The sequence below is a fragment of the Phyllostomus hastatus genome, unplaced genomic scaffold, assembly GCF_019186645.2.
Source record: "Phyllostomus hastatus isolate PE091 unplaced genomic scaffold, TTU_PhHast_1.1 phas_contig_159, whole genome shotgun sequence".
In the NCBI taxonomy this organism is placed as follows: Eukaryota; Metazoa; Chordata; class Mammalia; order Chiroptera; family Phyllostomidae; genus Phyllostomus; species Phyllostomus hastatus.
Genome location: NW_025333640.1, coordinates 12,959,028 through 12,982,749, shown reverse-complemented (window position 1 = coordinate 12,982,749; position 23,722 = coordinate 12,959,028). Strand labels below are relative to the sequence as shown.

At 38.7% G+C, this 23,722-nt stretch overlaps 1 protein-coding gene across 4 annotated transcripts in view; it reads left to right on the top strand.

The window, feature by feature from the left end:
* Window positions 1-23,722, top strand: part of PALLD (palladin, cytoskeletal associated protein) — a 354,974-nt gene that overhangs the window by 58,286 nt on the left and 272,966 nt on the right. Inside the window, exon 1 of one of the 4 annotated variants that reach the window (XM_045830998.1) lies at window positions 10,648-10,767. The exons of the other annotated variants lie outside the window; for them this stretch is intronic. The gene's annotated coding sequence lies outside the window, so the exon portion shown is untranslated. Of the gene's footprint in view, window positions 1-10,647; window positions 10,768-23,722 lie in introns of those variants that run through there. 4 annotated transcript variants of the gene reach the window in all.

The window sequence follows — 23,722 nt, the reverse complement described above, 5'->3', positions numbered from 1 at the left end:
TATTATTCTCTTCCACTCTTCCTTTATGTTTATTCCCATGGTACAGAGAATGTTCTCTTCTCTAGATGCGAACTGTCCACTTTTAGACAAAACTCCCTACATTTACTTGAACTCACAAGCACAGCTGCCATCCGTAATAAGAAAGCCTGATTCCGGGAGAGATGAGGGGGCAGGATAGTCCCTACTTGGCTAGGTGGCTGTGCTCTCTCTGGGCCTGTGATGGCTAAAGTCAGCTCTTTTTCTCCATGAGTACCTGTGTGAGCTCCACAGTCTTTCTGCTAAGCCCCTGTTCTCCAGTTCCAGTGATCTGGCAGGTCCATTCTCATTCCCAAGGGCCATCTGTGGCTCTTTCCTTGTCCCCTGCGAATCAGTGCACCATCTCCAGCCCTTTCAGACGTGGTCTCCTCTCACGTCTCCAAGCCACCCTCTTGGACCTCCCGCAGCTCCATTCTACACTCCCCACATCCCTGACTCCACAAACTGGGGGTGAAAACACATCAACACTTCCCTGGCTCAGAGGGACTCAGAGCTTCCTCCCCATAAAATTCTCAGGAGAATAGTACACTGCAGCTTTCTCCATCACACTTAAGGATCAATGCTCTGTGTGTCCCCCACACACAAGGAACACATTTTGGAGTTCCAGAGGGGGCCCTTCCCCCATCGAGAGGCTCCTGGTCCGCAGGTAGCAGCCTCTCTCAACCCTTTCCCAAACCGGGGCATGTTTGGGAACAGCTTTCTCCATATGAATCTCCCGGCCAGTTTTTCCTGTCTCTGCGAGCTCTGACCACTGTTTATATCCTTCCTAACCTCAATGGCTCAAGCGTCTTGACACTGGTTCTTAATTATTTTCCTTGAAAACTCCCATGTGTGGATTTGTCTCATACCCACATGGGTACCTGATATCTTCCACACTTGCACTTCACTTGAAGCAGAGGCCGGAAGAGCCCCATTCTGAAATCCTATTACATAAGTGAAAATGGAATTTCTTTGGAATGGCATTTATTGTCATGATGCCAGAGCTCATCATAATCAGCATTACAAAGGAAATACCAAAGGAAGCAATAATGATCTGCCATTTATTGTAAAGCATGACCTAGGTGTGTCTGCTTTCTGTGTTTACAAAATGACAAGGTTAACACTGTAATGTAATTTTCCACATAGCAACTGAAATCACAGCCAAAGAGCTCACTGCAGGACTAAGTTACAGTGGTTGGACTATCCATATGATTTGATTTATTCTAAAATAACTCCATATAGTTCCAACATGATGCTAAAAATTTCCCCTTTAACTCACCCTGAATCACAAATGCCTTTGGCAACAAAGGCAGAAATGTTTTCTCCAGAAGAATGCAGTAAAGTACAAAAGGAACCCTGGATTTTTAGCCATAACAAGGTTTTCACAACATTTTATAATTGTCCATAAAATATCTGCCTTAAGATTATTTTCATATGAAGTCTTTACTCTCTGAAAGCTTGAATTAGTTTAATAAGCTACCCAGCCAAAGCCAAAGCAGACTACAAAACAAAAACAAAAACAAAACAAACAAAAAAATAACGGAGAAGTTCAGGACAGTTTTGCCGAAGAGAGAGGTTGGTAGGAGTACAGATCAGGGGTATTGACCCAACCTTTCCGATAAATGATTCAAAAGCTATTTCTTTTCAACTGGGTGGAGTATGGCCTAATTTTGACAGTGGATTTTGATCATTAGAAAATAGAATTATATAAAAATTCAAACATAATTGAAATATTTTAAGATAATGTTTAAATATGCATGTTTCTAGTGAATGAACATTATTGTAGTGATAACAGCCACTTTTAGAAAATTTTGAGTCTCTTAAATAAAGTGATGTATAAACCAGTGAATGTTACCTACGTAGTTTTAAAAATCCTCAAGTCCATATGAAATGTAAATAGCAACATGCTTTTATAAATATTTTTACACATATTAACAACTTTTACAAATTTCAACTTTACATTTCCTCTATAAAAGTCACCCTCAAAACGCAGTGTCAGGTGGAACATGAAGGGGTGTGATTATCAGTACAGTGCCTTCACCATAGGCATGGGCTGAAACAGTTACAGAATGTTTTTTCTGAAGACCCATAACTAGGTTTGTAGCTTGCTTTGAAACAAAATAACTAAGGTATCCTAAACAAAATACGTGACCTAAAACACAATCCCCTCTTCTCTGGAAAGCCATTCACTTGCTCTCCACAATGACACCCATCACCTTACACAATCCTGTAAGAACAAAGTCCTTCTTGCCCAGTAAAAGTGCAGCTGGACAGGAGGCAGACAGTAGAGAAAGTACTAGATCTGTACTCAATGTTGACAGTGTAATCTGAAACGACTCGGCAATTTCTAGCATCAGGTTCACACATAATCTGAAACAGAGTTCTTTTGAAACTTTCTCTAAAAGTGGTACTTAAACTGGAAGACAAAGGGTACACTTCTCAGAAAAGAAATGATTCTTAGTAATTAAAATGAAGCAAAATGATTGTAGAATAATTTAAGTGACTCCTAGTACCTGCCCAGGTAGCATCTGTTCCCACAGTACCTGTTTCTGTGATGGAGCCATTGAGGGTCAGAGAAGAATCTCATCCAAATATCCGGACATAACCACCAGGTGTTGAGTATCTAACAAGTGCCAGGAACTATATTAAAAACTAGGAGTATTAACATTATGGAAAGTAGATCCAACCCTATCTTCATCGAACTTGAACCCCTAAATACATTTTCACAGAAAGTTGATTTTCCATTTGGATATCCATGCTAGAAATGGACAAAGATTTTATTCTGTTGAAACACACACACACACACACACACACACACTATTCTAGTATAACCAAGCTGTTGATTATTGTGTTGTTAACTATTTGTGTCAACCTGGTCAGGCTAAAAGAGGCCCACATAGCTGGGAAAACATTATTTCTGGCCGTGTCTGCAAGACTGTTTCCAGAAGAGGTTAGCATTTGAGTCAGTAGACTGACTGAAAAAGATCCAATGGGCTCAGGGCCTGAATAGAACAAATATGTAGAGGAAAGGTGGATTCCTTCTCTCTTCTTGAGCTGAGACATTCATCTTCTCCTGCTCCAGGACACGAGAGTTCTTGGTTCCCAAGCCTTATAGACTCCAGGACTATGCCAACATATCACTCCACTCATTCTTAGGCTACCGGCCGCGGATGGGGAGTTACACCATGGGCTCCCCTTGTTATCAGACCTTCAGACTTGGGTTGAACTGTACCAGGAACTTTCCTGGTTCTCCAGATTGCAGACAGCACATCGGTGCACTGTGGCATATCTCAGAGTCAGTGATCACATGCGCCAATTCCCATAATAAATTTGCATATTAGTACTTTTTTTCCCTGGAGAACTATGACTAATACACATAGAATGCTATAATCTAAATGTTTGTATTCCCCCACAATTCCTATGTTGCAAACTTAATGGCCAAGGTATTAGGAGGTAGGGGTTTTTTTAGGACTTGATTAGGTGATGAGGGCAAAGCCTTCATGCATTGGATTAGTGTCTTTGTTAAAGAGGCCCCAGAGAGGTCTCCCCCTGTCCATCACATGCAGACACAGAGAGAAAGGTGCAGTTTGGAAGAGGGCTCCCACCCAAATTTGGCCATACTGGTGCTGTGATCTAGTATATGATCTAGGATGATGAGAAAGAAATTTCTGTTATTTATAAGTTACCCAGTCTGTGGTATTTTGTTATAACAGCCCGAACTGACTAACTCAGTTATGACTATTTGCTCTGCAAAGCACAGTTACCTGCAGCAACAGAGGAAGCATCATCAGTGGAAAAGTAAAAAAACAAATCTGCAGTCAAGGGGGAGGCATGTCAGGTGTCCGTTAATGTGCCCTAGAGCCAGCAAGATGACAGTGGGACCCATGCCAGCCCCACGGAGGATGCAGTCGTGTAGGGTCCCGAGCTCCTAGGCTGCCCTAGATGCAAAGATGAGCCAGTGAAGCCCATCTCACCTCTGCAACCCTTTTTTCCCCAAGTTGCCACGTACAGGTGCTGGGAAAGTTATTCATCAATAAGGGCTGATTCATAAGCAGAAGACCAGTTTTCATAACTCTTCTTTAGTTAGGAAAAGAAAGTTCAAAACATACTCATAAACTTCTTTCTTAACTTCCCAAAGACTTTCGTTCATGCTATAGTTCATGGATTATTCAAACTTTTATTATTTCCCAATGCCTTAAAGGGGATTGTCAAAGTTCACTTTTACTTGAACTAGAGGAGGTCCCATCCGTTGGTGTTTGAGCGGGCTAGTCCCTCTGAAATGGATCCGTGTCGAGATTCAACGTGTATACACTTAACAATTTCAGGCAAAATGTTAGTGGGAAGATTAAAGGCTACCATAACCCCTTCCCTCCGTTAATCAACAGACATTTCCATATAATAATAATATTTAAATTACATGTCTTTGATCAGCACTTTGCACTTTACATACCACTTTTACAGACATTGCCTAAGCACGTATCCTCCTAACAACTGATTTATTATTTTATAGATTAGAAAAAGTACTGGGGCTGAGAAAAGTTAAAAGATTGGCTCAAGGGTCACACAGATAATAAAATAAACAAGAACTCAAATCCAGTACTTCTAACGTCAAGTATCTATTCACTCAACCAAATTACCTCCCAGTATGTGCTAAGAACATCCTTCCTACAGTCAGTAAATAAATGTATGTCTGTTCAGTGTGTTTTATGTTCCTGACACTCTATTAGGTGATTTACACATATGTTTTCTAAACCTTACAATACTGAAAGTGGGAAACAGAGGCAGGAGAGCTTAAGTAATGCCTCAGATTCATTCATTTAACCATTCATTCATCATTAAAGGGGGCTTAGAGATGTCCGTGTTCTAGGCGGTAAGGATATAGTTATGAACAAGATAGGTTTAAGTTCCTGCCTTCAAGGAGTTTAATGTTCTGGCAAGTTTATATTCTCCTATAACAGCAAATAAACAAACAAATAATAAAACTTCAAGTGGTGTTGAGAGCTTGAGAAAGATAAAGGATGTAAGCTGGAGAGTAACCAGGGGTGTGGGATTACTTGAGACGGCATGGTCAGGGAAGATCTTGAGAACAACAGTTCAGCAGAAAGGAAAAGTTAATTGGAAGAGAACACCGTTGAAGACAGGTCCTGAGATGGGGTGGGAGTGGCAGGTGCAAAGAGCAGAAAGGCTAGTATGACTAGAGCATGCAGAGAACCAAACCACGCAGGGACTCTGAGCCGCAGAAAGGGATTGGATATTATCTTCACTGTAGTGGGAAGCCATTAGATGATTTTAAGAGAGAAAAATAATCTGAGTTGGTTTTCACAAGGTATCTGTGGCTCCATACTCTTTGTGGAGAAAGCACTTTGGAGAGTATGTGAAATGAAAGAAATGAGCTCACCAGGAAAATGAGTGGCTTGTTGTAGTCATGGAACTGCTGAAAAGAAGTAGAATTTACAATCTATTTTTGGAAGTAGAGCTGGGAAAACGTGCTGACAGATGGGTTGTGGTAATTGAGAGACGGAAGAATGAAAGATAATGCGAGGCCTGCTCAGCTGAATGGGTCTGTTAACCGAAATGGGAACAATTGGTGGGTGGACAGGTTTCACAGGTAAGTGATTGATTGAGAAGAAAGTTGGAATCAAGCTTCCTGTTTCAGGCGTGTGACGTTGGAGATGCCGCCAGTTCTCTGATCAGTGATCACAGAGCACTCGGCTATAGTAAGAACCTGGAGCTCGGTGGAAATGACAGAGCTAGAAATTACAGGGCGAAGGTGGCATATACAGACATTTAAAGCCACAGAGCCTTGTGAATCTGATCTACTAGAAAATGAAGTTAGACAATGACTTCAGTGCCTTCTCCATGTAAGAACACTCAGACCTGTAGAGAATTTTTATGAGTATATTTGAGCCAAACTGACAACGTAGGCCAGGGAGCAAGATCTCAAATGCTCTAGAGAATTTGAGAAGTTTTGCAGCTTCTTTTATGCATTTGAAATTAAGGAGGGAACATATGGAAGATTACATAAAAGGGTGGGGAAGCAAGGCAGGAATCACATTACAGGACAGTTAAGATTATGTGCTTTCGTAGGAGTGGTTATACCTTCAAGAGATAATACTTCTGGCCACCTCAAAGGTGTTAGCCTAGATGAACATAACAATGGACAGGACTTGCTTAAAAACCTTTAACTAAAGAACTTATATGCCTGGGGCATAACTACCTGCCATGACCTGCTCAGTTAGGAATTTATGATTTATTACAGCAGTCATTTTTTGTCCACAGTCTATATTAATTAAAGGACACATAGATTATAATGAGACATTATGTTATCCCTCAGATATCTTTCACCACCCTCTGAATGGTTAAAAAACCAAGTCTCGATATAACTGAACACACTGAGAAACTCTGAAAATCTCACGTATGAAACTGTTTTCTCCCTCAACTTTTCTTTAGGTTGGTAATTTTAATATATGTCTTTTAAATGAGTGTAGATTTATAGGCGTAAAGTTTTAGCAAGAGAAACTATTCATCCTCAGTAAAAGTGCATATGAGGAAGTGGGGGGATCCCCATGTATAGATACAATACATTATCAAAGTTTAGCCTAATGTGATGTGAATTACAAACGAAGATCCTCCAGGAACTAGGCTTCCCCTTAGAGGCTCTCCTTCTCCAGGCACTGATCTTCAGACTGTGCTGGACAAAAACAAAAGAATTGTGAAGCAACTCTAGAACTGCTATGAAAGAAAACTTGTCTGGGCTTCCCTTCTGAAGAAATGCCCCTTATGAGCCTAGCTGTCCTTTACTAGGACATTATCATAGTTCTCACTATTCACATGTGATTCACTGGGAATTCCCTCAGCACTGACTGAGATACCTGAATTAGCATGTCCAGGTCTCTCATTTAAATGCTAATAAAGCCTGGTATTTCTTACTGGGATGAAATTAGATAAAGCCATGTAGATTCCAACAGAACCAGTGTTGCAAGTAAGGTGACATTTTCCCCCTCAGTCTACTGCAAGTTTTCACATATAATCTCTTTATAATTCTTTTTATAAAAATATAACTGCTTGTCATTCTATTCATTTGTCTATATTCACAGAAGAATCTGAGGAGCTTCTATAGCATAAAACTGTATTATGAAATAGAAATACTGTATTATGAAATAAAATTATATTATGAAATAGAAATACAAATAGAAATACAAATGAAATAGACTGCTCTTCTAGAGCTTATTAGAAAATATGAAATAATCTAAAATTATGGGTAGATGCAAAGAGATATTGTCTATATAAGGCCAAGGAGGGAACATACAATGCCTATTAAAATTCTTAACTGAGACTAATGACAGAAATCCATGGAGAGATTTAAAGTTTGGGGACTGAAACTAGAAATGGAAATAAATGAAAACAACAGCCTAGATAATGATATGAACTACACCTTTAAAATTAATCTCTCCAAGATTCCAAGGTGATTTATATAATTACTAACTTTAAGTCTGCATCTGCATCTTCATGTTTTTGGAGAAAATCCCTGCAGATTAAAATTAATTTACAGGTCTCTAGTTCGATCAAAAACAGAACCATCCTCGTTATTTTGCTCCAAAAAGAAGCCATATTGTTTTCCTAAAGTCAATATTATATTACCCTTGAGAAAACTTTAGTCCTTTACTTTTTTTCCTGACCAGTGCCACCAACATAAGCATCTATTTCAACTCAAACTCATGTTCCTGTAACAAATGTTTATTGTTTACTGTGTGCTAGCTAGACATTGCAGTAGGCTCTGAGGATATGGCAGGGGACATTTAACCCCAGTTCCTTTGCACACAAGTAATTGCACATGTGATAAGTGCTACTAAAAGGAAAACCCAAGACCCATGTATTTCAATTAAGAGGACAACGCAGCACCAAAGCTGAGACCTGGAGGAGGCTTAGGGATAAGTCGGGAAAAGAAGCAAGGAAGGACCAAGAGAACCGCCTGTGTGAAAGCTGCAGATGAGAAAGAATAGTGTGTTCATTCATGCAAAAAGAATCCAACATGAATGAAGCAAAATGAGCTCCAGAGAGAGGGACAGGATGACACTGGAGGGGTAGAGCGGCCTGTTCTAATGTCATCTGGATGGCAAGGAAAAGCCATGAAGGCCTCAAGCAGGAAAGCATGTGGCCAGACGTATGCTCTGAAAAGACCATTCCTAGACACAAGAGTTTGTTGGTTCACAGCATTTCTGGTTTGTTATTAAATAGTGTATTTTACCTTGTCATCGTCACCCACAATCCATGGAAAAAAAAGAAAGCTCATTAGAAGAGAAATGTTTTGAATTGGGAAAAAAAGGTGTCATAATCAAAAAGTTGATTTTTTGTATTCTCCATGAAATTTTATAACCTTGAGAAAATTTTGTTTTCTAAATCTCACCAAATAATGCTGGTGTCTGTTAAAGAATTAGTGTGTTTTGTGTTATTTAGCACCTTTTTTTCCTTTGTTAAAATACCCATAGAATTTTTGACCTGTCCTGTGACCAAACTCTGTACACAAAGGGACTATTTTGATTATAATAGTGTGAAATAGATCAGAGATAACGTAACAGAAAGGATATGGCCTCTTAGCATTTAGTTAATCTCTTTGGCCATCATCCAACAGAAAATTTTCTCTGGGAGTGTTTGGAGTATCAGTTACTAAAAAGTAACATATTTTTAGAAACACCAACTTCAGCTCACTCTCTTTTCTAGATTTAGACCTTGTTATAAAGAATAAAATTCTTCCACTTTTCATGGAGAAATGCCTATAGTTACCAATTCTAAGCACTTACATATTGGAAATTGTATTGATTCCATGAAAATATATGGATGTTCTGTTCAATAAACATGTTGCTTCTTAGCATGTCCCTTCCCACGGTGACAAGAGGGATACCAATCTCATTCATTTCTTTTAGCCTTCGTTTTGACTAAGATAGACATTGCATTAAAAGTGCAAAGCAAAAGAAATCTGTATATTGATATAAACAATGGAACCATTTCTGTTGTGTTTTTCATGGGTGCAGAATGAGGGTCTCCATGCAGCTTGGACTGCCGGCTTCACAGAGACCAACAAGTGCACTTAGGCTGGGGCGTCACCAGGTTTTCCCTCTTTGAGATACCTTGTCTTCATGGGGAAGGCAACGCAGGAAACCGCTGGCACCACATACTGCAGCACCCTTTCCAGCTCCGACCATGACCCCCTCGCTTGCCTGTCAGTTGTCTATTTTAGAAATAGGCAAAGTTCAGTAGCATCACATGGTCCTCCTATGTTTAAGTTCAAGAAATCGTTATGTTTTAGATATAGAAACATCACCTGTTGGTTTGTCCATGGAATTTCTTTTCAATTTTCTAGAAATGTTTCCATTTTAATTTTGAAAAATACTCAGAATGGAAATTGACATTCCTGTTCTAGCACAGAACTTAAAGCACCATGGTCCCTTCAGGTTCTATGAGAAATTTTGTTCATCTTTATTGTGAATCTATTAATATTTGGGGGTTTTATTTCTATTAATAACCAATAAGCAAATATATAGTCAAAAGTCTATTGAGCTTTACCTAACTAGTGATAAAGAGCAAATTAGAGGTACCTAGAGAACTGAAAAGCATCCTAGTTGTTAAGATAAATAATTTATTCCATTTTTCTCTTAGTTTTTGGCACACTTACAACCATTACTCAAAATTATTTGTTAAAGACATACCTAATATGCTTGTTTTCATGTGCCTCTTTTCATTACATGGAGTCAAATTCAGAACCTAAACAGTCTTCCCTCACACAATCCCACAAAAATGCACTCACACTCAGGATAAGTTGAAAAAATAGTAGGATGTTTCTCTAAACGCAAAAAGAGAAACATCTGCCTTTGAATTTCTTTTAAATCCTGCCTAAATTGGCATGTGCTTTACATTAGTCCTGTGTTATTCAAACTTGCATGCATATGTGTGCATTATGTGTGCTCACACAGTTGGGTGGTGGAGTGTGTGTATACTGTGTGCATGTGTGTGCACACCTCCAAAGTGCTTCACTTGAAATCTGGGGCAATGTTCCTAATGTAAACCTCCACTAAGAAAACGTTTAAAAATAATTTGTGTGTGTGTGTGTAAAGTCACTATATACTGCTTTAATTATATTTTAATGGGTTCTCAGAGTTGGGATAGATGAATTATTCTTTTACATTTTAGGCATGGGGTCCTTTATAAAGAAAAATTTGTGTGGTTTTTAGATAAGAATTCCTAAAAGGGAAGAGTCTTAAAAAAAAACAACCAAAAAAAAAACAGAAGTCATCTCTTGGTTTACTTCTTGTGACAGCTGTTAGAATTTGGAGAGTAGCAGAGAAATGTCCATACCAGCCCTACAGTGTATCACAAAAGAAAAATATCCCTTTCACCTTCATTGGTGAGCATCTTATCAGCAAACACATTAACTCAAACAATAACCACTCTTATCTGCAAAGGCCAGGTTCAGACCTATTAGTGAAGTGAATTGGCAGCCACCCCTCTCTACATAGCAACTGGGCAAATATTGTTTCGGCCACCGAGTGGCCAATGAGAGCCAAGATAGTGCTGTCAAGCCTTTTCAGTACAAGTAGTGTTAGTGCGAACAACTTCTCTTTCACTCTTGTTCCCCTCTCATTCAGTCTTGACCATTTCAAGAGTATGATCTCATCTACCGACTGTAAATACTTGAGGACTTTTATGAAGGGAAAATATTACAAAGTGCTGAAGTTTGCTTCAAGAGCAACTTAGGTAGGCCCTTCAGTTTAATTATTGGCAATTTGTATATATTGTGGTATTTGAAAAGTACTATAGTGTTAGTATAGTCATTATGGATATTTCTACATGTCAGTGTATAAATCAATAGCAATGATGGTTTTTATTATTGTAGAAAGTTCTAGAGTAACTGAAATTTAGCAGGCTGCATGTTTTCTCATCATTTAATGGCTGGACCAGGCACCTGGTTCCAAGACTCTAGGAGCACGGACACCCTGGAACCATTTAGTGTGGCGTGTGGTGAATCACAATCAGGTTTGACCCCTGCTGCTTTGTAACTGAAACTTTGTTGACTGTGCCCTTCATTAACTCATCTGCTACCAAGCTGTTATATCACAGAAGAGCAAATTTAACAAAAACTGTGAAGTGAGAGTAACTGCAGTCATGAGCTTTTTAAAAACATTGGTGGAGGCTGGTTTCTTTTTGCATTTCTAAACGAAATATCACAAGATTCAGTGCAATATTGACCAGGTTTCCCGTGTCTTTCCTTCTACTTGATCTTTTCGTCTTGTTTTATGATGCTGGCAAGCTTTGAAGCCTCTGCCTCCTGTGTACAATGTATATTGTTGTAATTCAACGGGGAATTGGGGCTTCAAATTACCTCCTCGGGGCACAGGAATCTTGGTTGTTTACTGAGTGCAAAGTCAACAACTTGCTTTAATGTCAAAGGTCTTAAGGCAATGTGTTGCAAGGTTTGCAAACAGGAAAAAAAACGTTCAATCATTCTTTCTCCATTCACTGATGGGCTTTATTTCAAACGAAATTGATACTGTCTTTATAAATGCTGAGATGTTTAGTTTTTGTTTTTAGCTCAAAAGAAAATTCCCACAAATGCAAACTCATTCTGGCCACCTAAGAATTTTGTCATAGACACAGCATGCTTTCTTTCCCCTGTGGGTTTTGAAACTTGGCCACATGGTATTTTTCAGTTGGCAGAGTAATACCTTTTAGACAGGGCTTTAGGATTCTGCTTAATTGAGTACAGCAGGTTAACAAAAGTTCCAATGTTCCTTAAAAACAAAAACCAAAATGTTCTGTGGACCTAAAGCTAATGCTAAATATTAGATTAAATTGCCAATTGCGTTTTTCCATGTTTATCTTCTGAGATAGGAATAAAATTAAAGTGTGTTACCATAGCAGCATCTGTAACATTTTATGAGACAAAAGAGCCTTTTTTTCCACACAAAGATCCAAGCCAGAGGCATTATCCATTAAGGGAAGCAAATAAGGCTAGAGGGACATATTTTTTACAGTCATATTATGGAAATATTAAAGGTCCAATGTCCTAAGGTCACATTGTGGAACACAGCTGTTCACATTCATTTTTGTCCTAGATTGACACTCTTGGTAAATTTCTGAATATTGATCAGTTTTCACCCTCCAACATACCTAAAATTGGAAAAGTTTTCTCTCTTCTGCATTTCTTCTCAAATCACATTTTAGAGATAACAAAGAGGTGAACATAAATATATGCTTTATGAAACATTTATTTAGGCTTTATGCCTGACTCAGTTTTGTAATCTTGATTTTTACTCTCTGGAACTTATTTTTTTGGCTCTATTCTTTCAAAATGATGGCAGGGTTCTCGTTCTAAGAAAGAAACATAGACATCTTAAAACCTCTGGGGCGGTGACTTGACTTGGCACTTCATCCTATCCACCCTTACCATTCATTTCTCTTTTCTCCCCTCTTGCACTGGTTACCACAGCTGCCTCTTTTTCTTCTACTTCATTTACTCTGCAGCACACGCTCTGAACACTTGCCAGCCAATTTGTCTGTCATTCTGTGTGTGAATCTGTGAACTCTCTAAGTAGGAGATTCTAATGGGATTCATTTTATAACTAAAAGAACTTTCTTTTCTAAATTTGAGCACCAAGTTAATCTCCAAGTTAATCAAATTCATCCACTTTAAGACTTGGCTTGCTACAATGAACATAAGGTTAGTAGTTATATAATTTATCAACCAATCAAGTAGTTTTAAGGTATATCTAAGGGAAAAAATTTCATGACAATCCCTGACGTCATCTAAATTCTAAAATATAAGTTACTTTTCATAGACCCAGAATTGTGAAAATTATAAAGAACTTGCCACTTGGCTTTCTCTATTCCTCTTATTATCTAATTTATAGCATTCTTTATAAGTCTGGTTTTGTGGGGCAGCCTGAAAATTCTTTGAGGCGAATTTTGTGCCATATACAACACCATCTTTTAAAAATTGTTTGCTGTGTGAATTGCTAAACTAAAGGGTCTGAAAGTTTGCTCTGCACATTTTAAACCTGGACAGAAGTTAATGTTCTGAATAATTTTATTGCCTCTTGAGAATATTGCGAACAAGTAGCAGAGTTATAGAATTTTTGCATAGAAGCCTCATCATTGCCGGCCTGAGTAAGCACTTGCAGGAATATTTGTTGAAGGCAAAAATAAGTAAATAAATTAATAAGCAACTGAATATACTGCTTCACAAAACCTCCTGTGTAGTACATCCATGTTCATAAGAGCATTACTCATAAGAACCAAAAGGCCAAAACAGCCCAAGGGTCTATTGACAAACCAATTGATATACAAAATGTGGTTTATACACACAATGGAGTAGTATTTAGCCATAAAAAGAAGGAAATTTGACACATGCTGCAACAGGGATGAATCTTGAAGATATGCTAAGTGAGATAAGCTGGGCACAAAAGGACAAATACTACATGATTCTACGTATGAGATATGTAGGGTAGTCAATTCATGGAAGCAGGAAGTAGAGTAATGGTTGCTGGGACTGGGGAGGAGAGATGGGGAGGTGTAGTTAAATGGCTCCAGAGTTTCAGTTTTGGAAGGCAAATGTTCTGGAGAGAGACGGTGGTGGCGGTTGCACAATAATATGAATGTACTTAATGCCACTGAATTTTACACTTAAATAGAGTTAAAATGGTAAATTTTTTTGTTACATATAACTGACCTTTGAACAACGCGGGGGTCAAGGTGCTGACCTGCCCACCCCATGCAGTTGAAAATCCACACATGACTTTTGACTCCCCCAAAACTTAAGTACTAATAGCACATTAATACAGTCAATTAATACATTTGTATGCTATTATACATATTATATACTGTAGTCTTACAATAAAGTAAGCTATAGAAAAAATATTATTAAGAAAATCATAGGGAAGAGGAAATACACTTCTAGTATTTATTGAAAACTGTGCATGTAAGTGGACCTGCGGAGCTCAAACACCTGCTGTTCAAGGGTCAACTGCGTGTTTTAGTAAAACATGTTTAAGAACTTTATATGCAAAAAGAAATATTTTATTCATGATCAGAACAAATTCTATGTACCATACGTTAACTTGGGGAATAGGCTTGGCCCTCATAAAACCTGAAGTAACAGAAACCTAAAGCTTGAACAGAAAGACACTGCTTACTTGAAAGATAGACTTCCTGTCCTTGACTCAGTGGTCCATGCAGCGGACGTGACTCCCTCTATTTGTCAGGGAAGCCCCCCACTGCCCTTGTCCCTTTAACAAGGACATTACCACCATCAAAATAATCAGTTTTGGGCATCACTGTTGAACATTCACTGTGTTCCAAGCAAGCACCCCATGAAGAATTTCACATACTCAATCTAATTTAATCTTCCAGACAGTCCAATGAGGTAGACATCTGTCAGCTTTAACAACTAAGACCCAAAGAGGCTAATTATCCAGGATGGCATGTTTGATTAAATAGGAACACAGGGTGCAGACTCAGGTCCCCCTCCCTCCAAAGGCCAGGATTTTAATATTTTATTAAGAATAAAAATTTCTTAATAATATTAAGAAGAAAAAGATTAAAAGGACTCCTCACCATTTGATTTATTCTGGTGTCTTGAGCCCTTCCAGAATATACAGATGTCTAATAGTCCTCTCAAACTGAATTTGTCCAAAAATGAACACTTGATTTAACATCCCACTTCCCAACATCTTCCTCTTACTTTCTCAGTAAGTGACACTTCCATCTACCCAGATGCCTGACACAAGCCTAGGAGTCAGGCTCTCGTTCCTCCACAGTCTACTACATCACCAAGGCCCATTGGCATACCCTCCAGATCTGAACCCCTCCACTGCTCAACCTGGTCCAAACCATCATCTTCTTCCCTGGACATCAGCAGCTACCTTCCTTCCAAATAGACCTTCTTTTGTGTTCCATATGGTGGTCAGAGTGGTCCTTTAAAAATATAAATTGGATCATGACATTAGCTTGCTTGTAACCCACTAGAGACTTTTTGTTGCATGTAAAACAAAGGACACTGTCCTTAATATGGTCTACAAGTAAGGCTAGAGCTTATGCACCTCTCCAACCTCATCTAACACTCTTTTCCTCATCTAACTCCTACTGCTATGTTCTGAGTAAATTGAATTTTTATTTCTTAAGATTTCCAAGCATAGGAAATCTCAGGGCCTGTGCATTTACAGTTACTTCTACCTGGAACACTATCTAAAGCCCATGTCTTCAAATGGTCACAGGCCCCAGCTCAAAAATCACCATCTCAGCAAGGCCAGCTCTGAACACTCTAGCTAAAGGATTTCTCTCCCACCCCATTTTGTCCCATGCTGTTGCCTTGGTTTTTTTTTTTTAATTGTGTATCATTCATTGCTATCTGAGATTATTTTATTTTCTTCTGTATATGTTTATCCATGTCCTTCCTCTAGTCCTTTAACTGGAAGTCTGTCTGTCTGTTTTTACCAATGCTGTATCTCCAGTACCTAAAGCAGCATCTAGAATAGAGTATGAATGAATGAATGGCTAAGAAGATGGATGGTCTTATAAGTCAATATAACCCAAACACCCTTCTGGCTTTTATCAGTGGGGAAAAAGACAATAGAAGGATGAGTGCTATGATGGAAAAATGCAAAGAATTCTAAGGGAACATGGAAAGCTGGAGAGGAACCATGGTGGACAGGGCTCCTTGGAGAAAGTCATACTTATAGGAGGCCCTCTTTCCTAACCTCTGTTCATTTTGTAATGAGAAAGCATAAGGGTGCCCTCCTTAAAATGAATGAAGCAGCATCGCATCATCGGTATGTCATATGAACCCTGATACTATGCCTCCAGTGCTGGAGACTACGAACATTACCGTCATCACTATGCTCATTTATCCCTGGAATATAACCTCTTGCTTTTGGATCTTTTAGTTAAAGAAAAACTATTTCTGGGAAACATCTCTCTCTCTCTTTTTTTTTTTTTTTTGCAAGGTTTATCCTTAGCTTGCCAGGAGAGCTGCATTTTTGGATGCTCTGTGCCACATCTTGCTTTCTGACTCTTATTGATATTGTCATGGTGCTTAATTAAGCATAGTACTGGCATCAACAATATAGGTATGGAATGCTGGGAATAATAAAAATAATATGTTGAAAAGCATCAGAGATTTGTTGAATCTTTTAAAATATGATTTTTATAAAACCTTTCAAAGTCAGAGGCTTTTTTTATTTTGGAAAAAAATATTTTGAATCACCTGAGTCACTTTTCACCTCTAGTGAGGGCAACAGGTCAATAGCTGATTGGAACTCATTCTGTTTCACAAGATGCTTGCAGGGATGTCTCTTCTACATGTTGCCATTGCTCAGCCTCCTGCTTAAATTTGTACAGTACCTTCTTACTGGTCTTTCTACTCATTGTTTTCACCTTCCTCCAATCTATCTTCAAACTGCTTTTAGGCCACTGGTTATAATGATCATTTCATGCCTCCATTATACAATGCACCATATTGTAGTGAACTTACTCAGCTTACCGTTTGTCTAATAGACTGTATGTCTTTTTATCTTTGAATTCTTATTATACGATATCATCTGACATACAGTAGGCACTCAATAACCAGCCAAATGATGAAGCATTCATTCCCCCAAATCTTTATATTATCAGTTCCCCCTTTATGTAAACAAGAAAAAGAAATACTCAGTACCCTACTCCTTTGTCCTGAATTTGAGTTGGAGGTTGGTCATGTTTCAAAGTAGAACTTAACAGATGCTACACAGAACTCATAATATGATGGCTTTGTCAACAGTTGCTCTGAATACTCGGTAGAGGGGAAGCTAAAGTAAAAGATTAAAGCTAGATAAATTTCTCAAGCATAGAATATATTGATCACTCTCTGACTGAAAAATGGAAATCAACATTCATCAGTATTTTATTATCTGTCTTTTCCCAATTGTATATCTGCTATTTTTTAAATGATTTTCATTGTATATTTTTCCATTACCATTTAGACCCTTATACCCTCTTCCCCACCCCCCACAATTGCCACACTGTTGTCCATATCCATGAGTCCTTTTTTCTTTTTGCTCTATCCCTCCACACCCTACCTTCCCCCCACCTTAGCTGTCATCCTGTTCTCTATAAATCTGTCTCTACTTTGCTTGTTAGTTCAGTTTGTTCATTAGATTCCACATATGAGTGAAATAATATGGTATTTGTCTTTCTCTGACTGGCTTATTTCACTTAGCATAATGTTCTCCAGGTGCATCCATACTGTAACAAAGGGTAAAATTTTCCTCTTTTTCATGGCTGAGTAGTATTCCATTGTGTAAATGGCCCATATTGTTTTACCCACTCATCCACTGATGGACACTTGGGGTGCTCCCATATCTTGGTGACTGTAAATAATGCTGCAATTATTTTAGTGTCTGGGACCAAAGGCTGAATTAGCCCTTGAGATGCTAGTTAATGCTTCTTGATCACGATGTCTGCAAAACAGGTATCTGCCTCCCACTGACTATCTGCCTTGAGTAAACATAATGAGAGCTTGTCATTAAGGTGTTTAAGAAAAAGGGTAAAGCAGTGGTTCCCTCGCTCTTCCATATATCAGAACCAGCTGGAGGCTTATTAAAACAAAGACAACTGGAGCTCCACCCTAGCTATCCCCCAAGTCAAACTCTATCCTCTCTGATCAGAGTTTGCATTGAGGCTTAAGAATCTGCATTCTAACAACAAGTTCCTAAGTGATGCTGCTACAGTGGCCCAGAAACCACCCTTTAACCACCCAGTGTCAGTGCTTCTCTAACTTTAATGCACCTATGAATCTCAGAGCATCTAGTTAATATGCAGATTTTGCTTCACTGGGCCTGGGGTGGGGTTTAAGATTCTGCATTTCTACAAAGCACCCAAGAGATACCATTGCTGTTGGTCTTCCACTACATTTGAGTTCTCTTCTCTGACTGATGATTCGAATCACATGAAAATCTTTAAAATATTGCCTCCCAGATCCTGCCACAGGATTCCATTCCAGTAAACTTATGCTGGAACCCAGATATCTGCATTTTTAATGAGCAACCTCAGATGATTCTATTGCTGATGATCTGTGGTGCTCTGTGGTGCGTACTGGGAGGAAATGTGCTTGCGGCAGTGTTCTAGTTCTCTGTGTACATAAAGTGATTGGTATATAAAACATGGGGGTCTTTCTATGAAATTCAATATATTAATGTCAAATGTTTTGAAGAAATACAAATAAACTGACCTTCTATATCAACACTTTTTAGTCTAGTTTAATCCAAGTTTCTCCTCTATGGGAAGGTTTTAAAATATATCAAAAATATTTGCAAGTTCCCTTCCCTCTCAACAGAAACGGGTGTTGTGCTAGGGACAGGAGGGGAGAGTAGAGAGGCAATTCACAAAAACAAAGAGAGGCAATGTTGATCTTCAGGAAAAGACATTCCATTCCAGGGACTCTGGAAGGGCACTAGACAAGAGAGGATGAGAAGAGAAAGAGAAGGAGAAAGCAAGTAGGAGGAGGCAGGCCAAAGAAGAGAAAAGCCAAGAGCTCAGCAGCTGCCTGAGCAGTGGGACTTCGGAAAGAGGGGAGATGTGAATGAGGAAGTTTAGGAAGGTGTGCAAAGCACCGTTACTTCTTGGAGAAACCTCTGTAATGATCCAATGACTTTTAAAAGTTCTTTGAACTGAATGCATGCTTCCTTTGGATATAGAACATACTGGGACAAGGTGGTCTGGGCTGGTTATGAAAAACTTGCTAATTTGAAATTTAAAAATAATGTTTGTTTGCTCTACATTATCTTCTAGGGGAGGCGGTTTCCTTGGACATATATCCTCCATTAATTTAGAGCTTCAAAAAATGTAATTCTGAATCAAATAGCCTTACAAAAGCATTTCCAAAATTAGTGTTCTAGATAATGAGTGTGGAAAATGGTTATGCATTTATGGAAAAAAGAACACACACAAATGATTAGATAGATAGATAGATAGATAGATAGATAGATAGATAGAAAGAAGATAGATGCCTAATGTTATGGGGAAAGAAACCTATGATAAAGTTGTTTATATTTTCAAACTCAGGATTCCCCAAATTCATTTGACAAAACTATTTAAGGTACACCCACTTCCATTTGGTGAACCTCTGTTCTGTAGATTTTCAGTTGGTACCCTCTGTATATTTCAATTTCAAGTTTTAACTAACTCCTAGCAGTTTTCTATTTTTCAACTAGGGAAAGGGTTTTCCTAGATTAAAAAAAAAAAGAACAAATGGAGACCAGAGACAGGGATAAAGGAAAAGTAACTAAAAACAGACTTTAGCTCTATACTTTCACCTGAGGCAGACCTTGCTTTCAGTCCTTAGGAAGTCCCATTAACTCTCCCGCAGTGGGAGGGCATCAAGGTCATTGGCCACAGTGGTTAATAGCACTCGTTTTGGCTGCACCATGTAGAGTCCAACTGTTCGAAAGTTACTTAATCTCCCTAAGCATCATTTTGTACCTTCATATAATGTGAGTAAGGATGATGTCTCCCCCAGAGGGATATCCTGAATATTAAATGAAATTCTTTATTGAAGCACATAATAGGTACTGAATGACTGTCAGCCATCGTTATTATCAAATGCAACCAATGGCTAAGTTTCAGTCTGTGAATGTTTGAGAAATTGAACTTGAAAAATATGGGAATACTCAGCTATTGCAGCAGTGCCTTTAAAAGTATGTAATATGTATGTGCACAAGTAGGTATAAATCAACATATATTGAAGTAGGTAAACATAAATATGCAAATGATATTCAGTGGTTAAAACAAAAATAGTTTGTCCGTGTTTCTAAAATAAGTTTCAAAAGGAAAAATGACAAATAAAACACCAGCATCTGTCCATATCTCAACTGTGAAGATGAACTGGTTGCTTAAGAAGGCTTTTTTTATTACATCAACAATTTTCTCAAAATGTTTTCTTACCTGATATTTAAAACATAATTTTATATTACATGTGGTTTTGCCCCTAACCTAAGCCAGGGCCCGAGCACAGAAGACATCGAGCTGTTACTTGGGTGATTTCATTACACTTGTGTCCACTACTTCACCCTTCCTTGGAAGCCATGAAGGACTGGGGCCGATGACTGGACGTGATAATAAAATAATAACACATATAATAAAAATGACAAGAGTTTATATAAAAAAATAAACAGCATACGTACTAGGAAAGTTTCTCATTTTTTCTCCCTGATAGGACTATAAGTCTCTTGTAAATATGTTAGCCAGCTCGAACATATTTATCATACTATCCAAGGAACAGAAGACCAAGGAGGATGTTTTGCTAAGTGTCTGCCTTGAACGTCTAAAGTGAGGTTTCACTTATAGTTATCTAAAAGGGATGTACCGAGACCAGATGCCATTTCTAGTCTACTTACGTCCAGTGTGGTTTTGTGTGATCTGAAACCATTATAGGTGGACATTGTGGAAAAATTAACCCTAGATCATGTAGTGACTTAAGGCCCTTAAGTTTTTTCACCTTTTTCCTTCAAATTTAATGTATAGCAATTAATATTAATAGATTCTGATTTCCACACCTCCTAAGCATCCCTCTGCTGAACTGCTATAGCGTTATTGTTGAGATCGATTGGAATACCTGCAGACATGGAACAGGTGCCAGATAATGAAGGTGATACCTTCTGTGGTTCTCACGCATCAAACAAATAGAATTTTAAAGAGACATGTTCATGAATGGTCTTTCTTGGAGCCTCCCCCCAAAATAATTTTGTCTTTTTTATCTTTTGATTTAGATTTCAACTTAAGCCCTTATTAAAACATGTTAACAGTTAATCTGTATGATTTGCTCATGAAAAGTGGGCTATATAAAATAAATGTTACTTTTAAAGCATCTAAAAAATTTTTTTCTATCTGAATCACCAAGCATGTCAGAGACATTGTTTAAATGTCCTCTGTTTTAATCTTTGTTTGTTTCTTAATCTTAAGGTTTACTTATTTCAAAAAATAAATAAACTTTAGGAATACCCAACTGTGTTTCTGAATGGGAACATTGAAATGTGAATGGAGAATTCACTGTGTAATGGAGAATTCTTTAATAGCTAAGAATATGAATAGACTGGATAGGGATTGTTTAATGAAAAATTATTATATATTTTCATTCATTCATTTAACAGACAATTACTCTTGTCCTGGTACTAGAAGTATCACAGTGAGCATAATATTCCCTCAATAAGAACCCCCCCCCAACACACACACAGAGTACACATTTTCCACTGGGGTTTTTCCCTATCTATTAGCTATTTTATAACAGTTCCAAACAATGGCAAACAGTTTTTCTATAATGAAAATTCAAATTAGGTATTATAATAGAAATTCTAATTGACAAGAAGATATGCTTGTTTTAGAAAAAAATTCTAGTCGATAACAGAGGTAATGTCTCCGATGTATTAAGCAGCCTCTTCAAGATGTAAGACCCACAGGATATACTCTCTGTGATGCATAAAAACAACAATATTTCAAGTTCATAGCTTGTTACAGTTTTCCAACTTGTTTCATAACTATTATCCTGCTCAATCTCACATCAACCTTGTGAGTGGTTTGTGTGCAAGTAGAAGTAGAATATGTGAGTGTATGTAAAAGTGTGAGAATGTGTAATATGTGTGTGTGTGTGTGTGTGTGTCAGTGCAACACAGGGAAGGGGGGACAAGATATTACTAACCCATTTTATGGATAAGGACATTAGAGGTGTGACTAACAGTGGAGATTCAGTCAAGCTGGTAGATCCCTGAAAGAGACTTAAAAACAGCCTTGTGCTTTTACCCTGACTTCTCTCCAGTAACTTAACACCTCTAAGATTCTTTTTTAAGATTTTATTTACTTATTTTTAGAGAGAGGGGAAAAGAGAGAGAAAGAAAAAGGGAGAAACATCAATGTGTGGTTGCCACTTACCCATCCCCTAACTGGGCAGCTGGCCTGCAACCTGGCAATTGAACCAGCAAGCCTTTGGTTCACAGATCAGCACTCAATCCACTGAGCCACACCAGCCAGGGCTGATTCTTTATGAAGTAAGGATTAGGGCCATCTCCTAGGTCACCTACACAATAATGACTACACATGAAGGCATTCTTCCACAGAAGACAAAAGGGAGAGAGACTGGGAATCCAGCCCCCAGTGCACAGGCATCACGTGTGCTCCTGGCCCAGACCCTTCAATCTGGAGAGCCCTGGGCCCATCAGGCATGCAGCCTGTTGTTCTCCGAGGCACCAGCTGGGGGAGCATGTGGACACGATAACTGATGAAAATCTCCCTGGCAGGGACTAGAACAAGCAGCCCCCACTTACTTACAGGAGGCAAGTTTTCAGAACAATGTGAAAGTGGACTTGCAGACTCCTCTTGGCACATTTAGGAGACCAGATTTGTGATTTTCACACAGTTGAGGTACCATTTTAAAATATTGGATCTAAGGTCTATTGCATGGCAGAACGTCAGGAAAGAGATAGCATTGGCTAGATAAACTCGTTTCTCTGAAACCCAAAAGAGTAATGCTCGCATTGTAGGTCTATCCACTAAAGCTGTGTTTGGATGTTAGCAATTGGCTTACATTCTGGTAATTTGGTTTGAAATTGGGAAGAAGTGTCTTTGAAAAATTTTAGTTTAGCCCAAGTGAGGAACACTCTAAGATAGCTAGGTGGCATAGTAAACTACATCTCTCCTGGTTCTCAAGAGACCTGAAAAAAGAAAATGAATGGCCTTCCATCCAAGCAATAACTATCAGGGTTCTGTTTCCAGTCCCACCAAAAAGAAAACTGAGCCTGTACCCCTTTTTCCAGTGTTTCCCAAAGTCACGGCAAACCACTAGAGAATGACAATGTCCCAAATGTATATTGCAACTCCTCTTTGAAGAATATAGAGCACATTTTTTAACACACCCCATTAGACCTCATCACTGAATCTCAACTTGGGATTCCATCAGGCAACACAGCCCAGAACTGACCATCGCCTAGAGGCTGGTCCCAGTTACCTTTGCCCCAGCTGATCATTAATTTAGGAATTTGGCGAAAGGGGACAAGTCTCTATCTTTACTTTAGAACTCATAAAACTGAGTTAGCTAGACATTGATAGACTTGCGAGGCTAAAATGTAAGTTGAATCAGGTTCCAAGTATGGATTCGAACCTAGCATTGGATTCTAATTATAAACCCAATTTCTGGTCATCAGTCAGCCCAGTGCTCCCAGCAGCCAAGTTTATTGCCTCCTGGGTTCAAAAGGGTCATGCCTATGAGGGCAATTTGGGCATCTGCGGGACAGGCCTAATTTAACCCTAATCTACCAAGTCATCAATTCAGTCTCTCAGCTCTCCATTAAAGCTTTTGCAGACTTAAAAGATATTTTCTCCTGGACTTCCTTGCAAAAAAAAATGTTTCCTCAGAGCAAAGAGATTAAGACCAGGAAAAGCTTGTGACAAGTAAAGTGAAGAAGTGCAGCGTCCCGCACAGTATCAGCGCAGACCAGTGCTTCTCCATGGGAGGGTGGTTTTGCCCCTAGGAGACATTTTTGGCCGTCACAACTCATGGCACAGGGCATGCTACTGGCATCTCGAAGGCAGAGGCCAGAGATGCTGCTTAAACTTTCTGTGATGTACTAGAAAGCCCCCCCAGCAAAGAATCCTCCAGCCCAAAATGTTAATATTGCTGGGTCTGAGAAACCCTGGT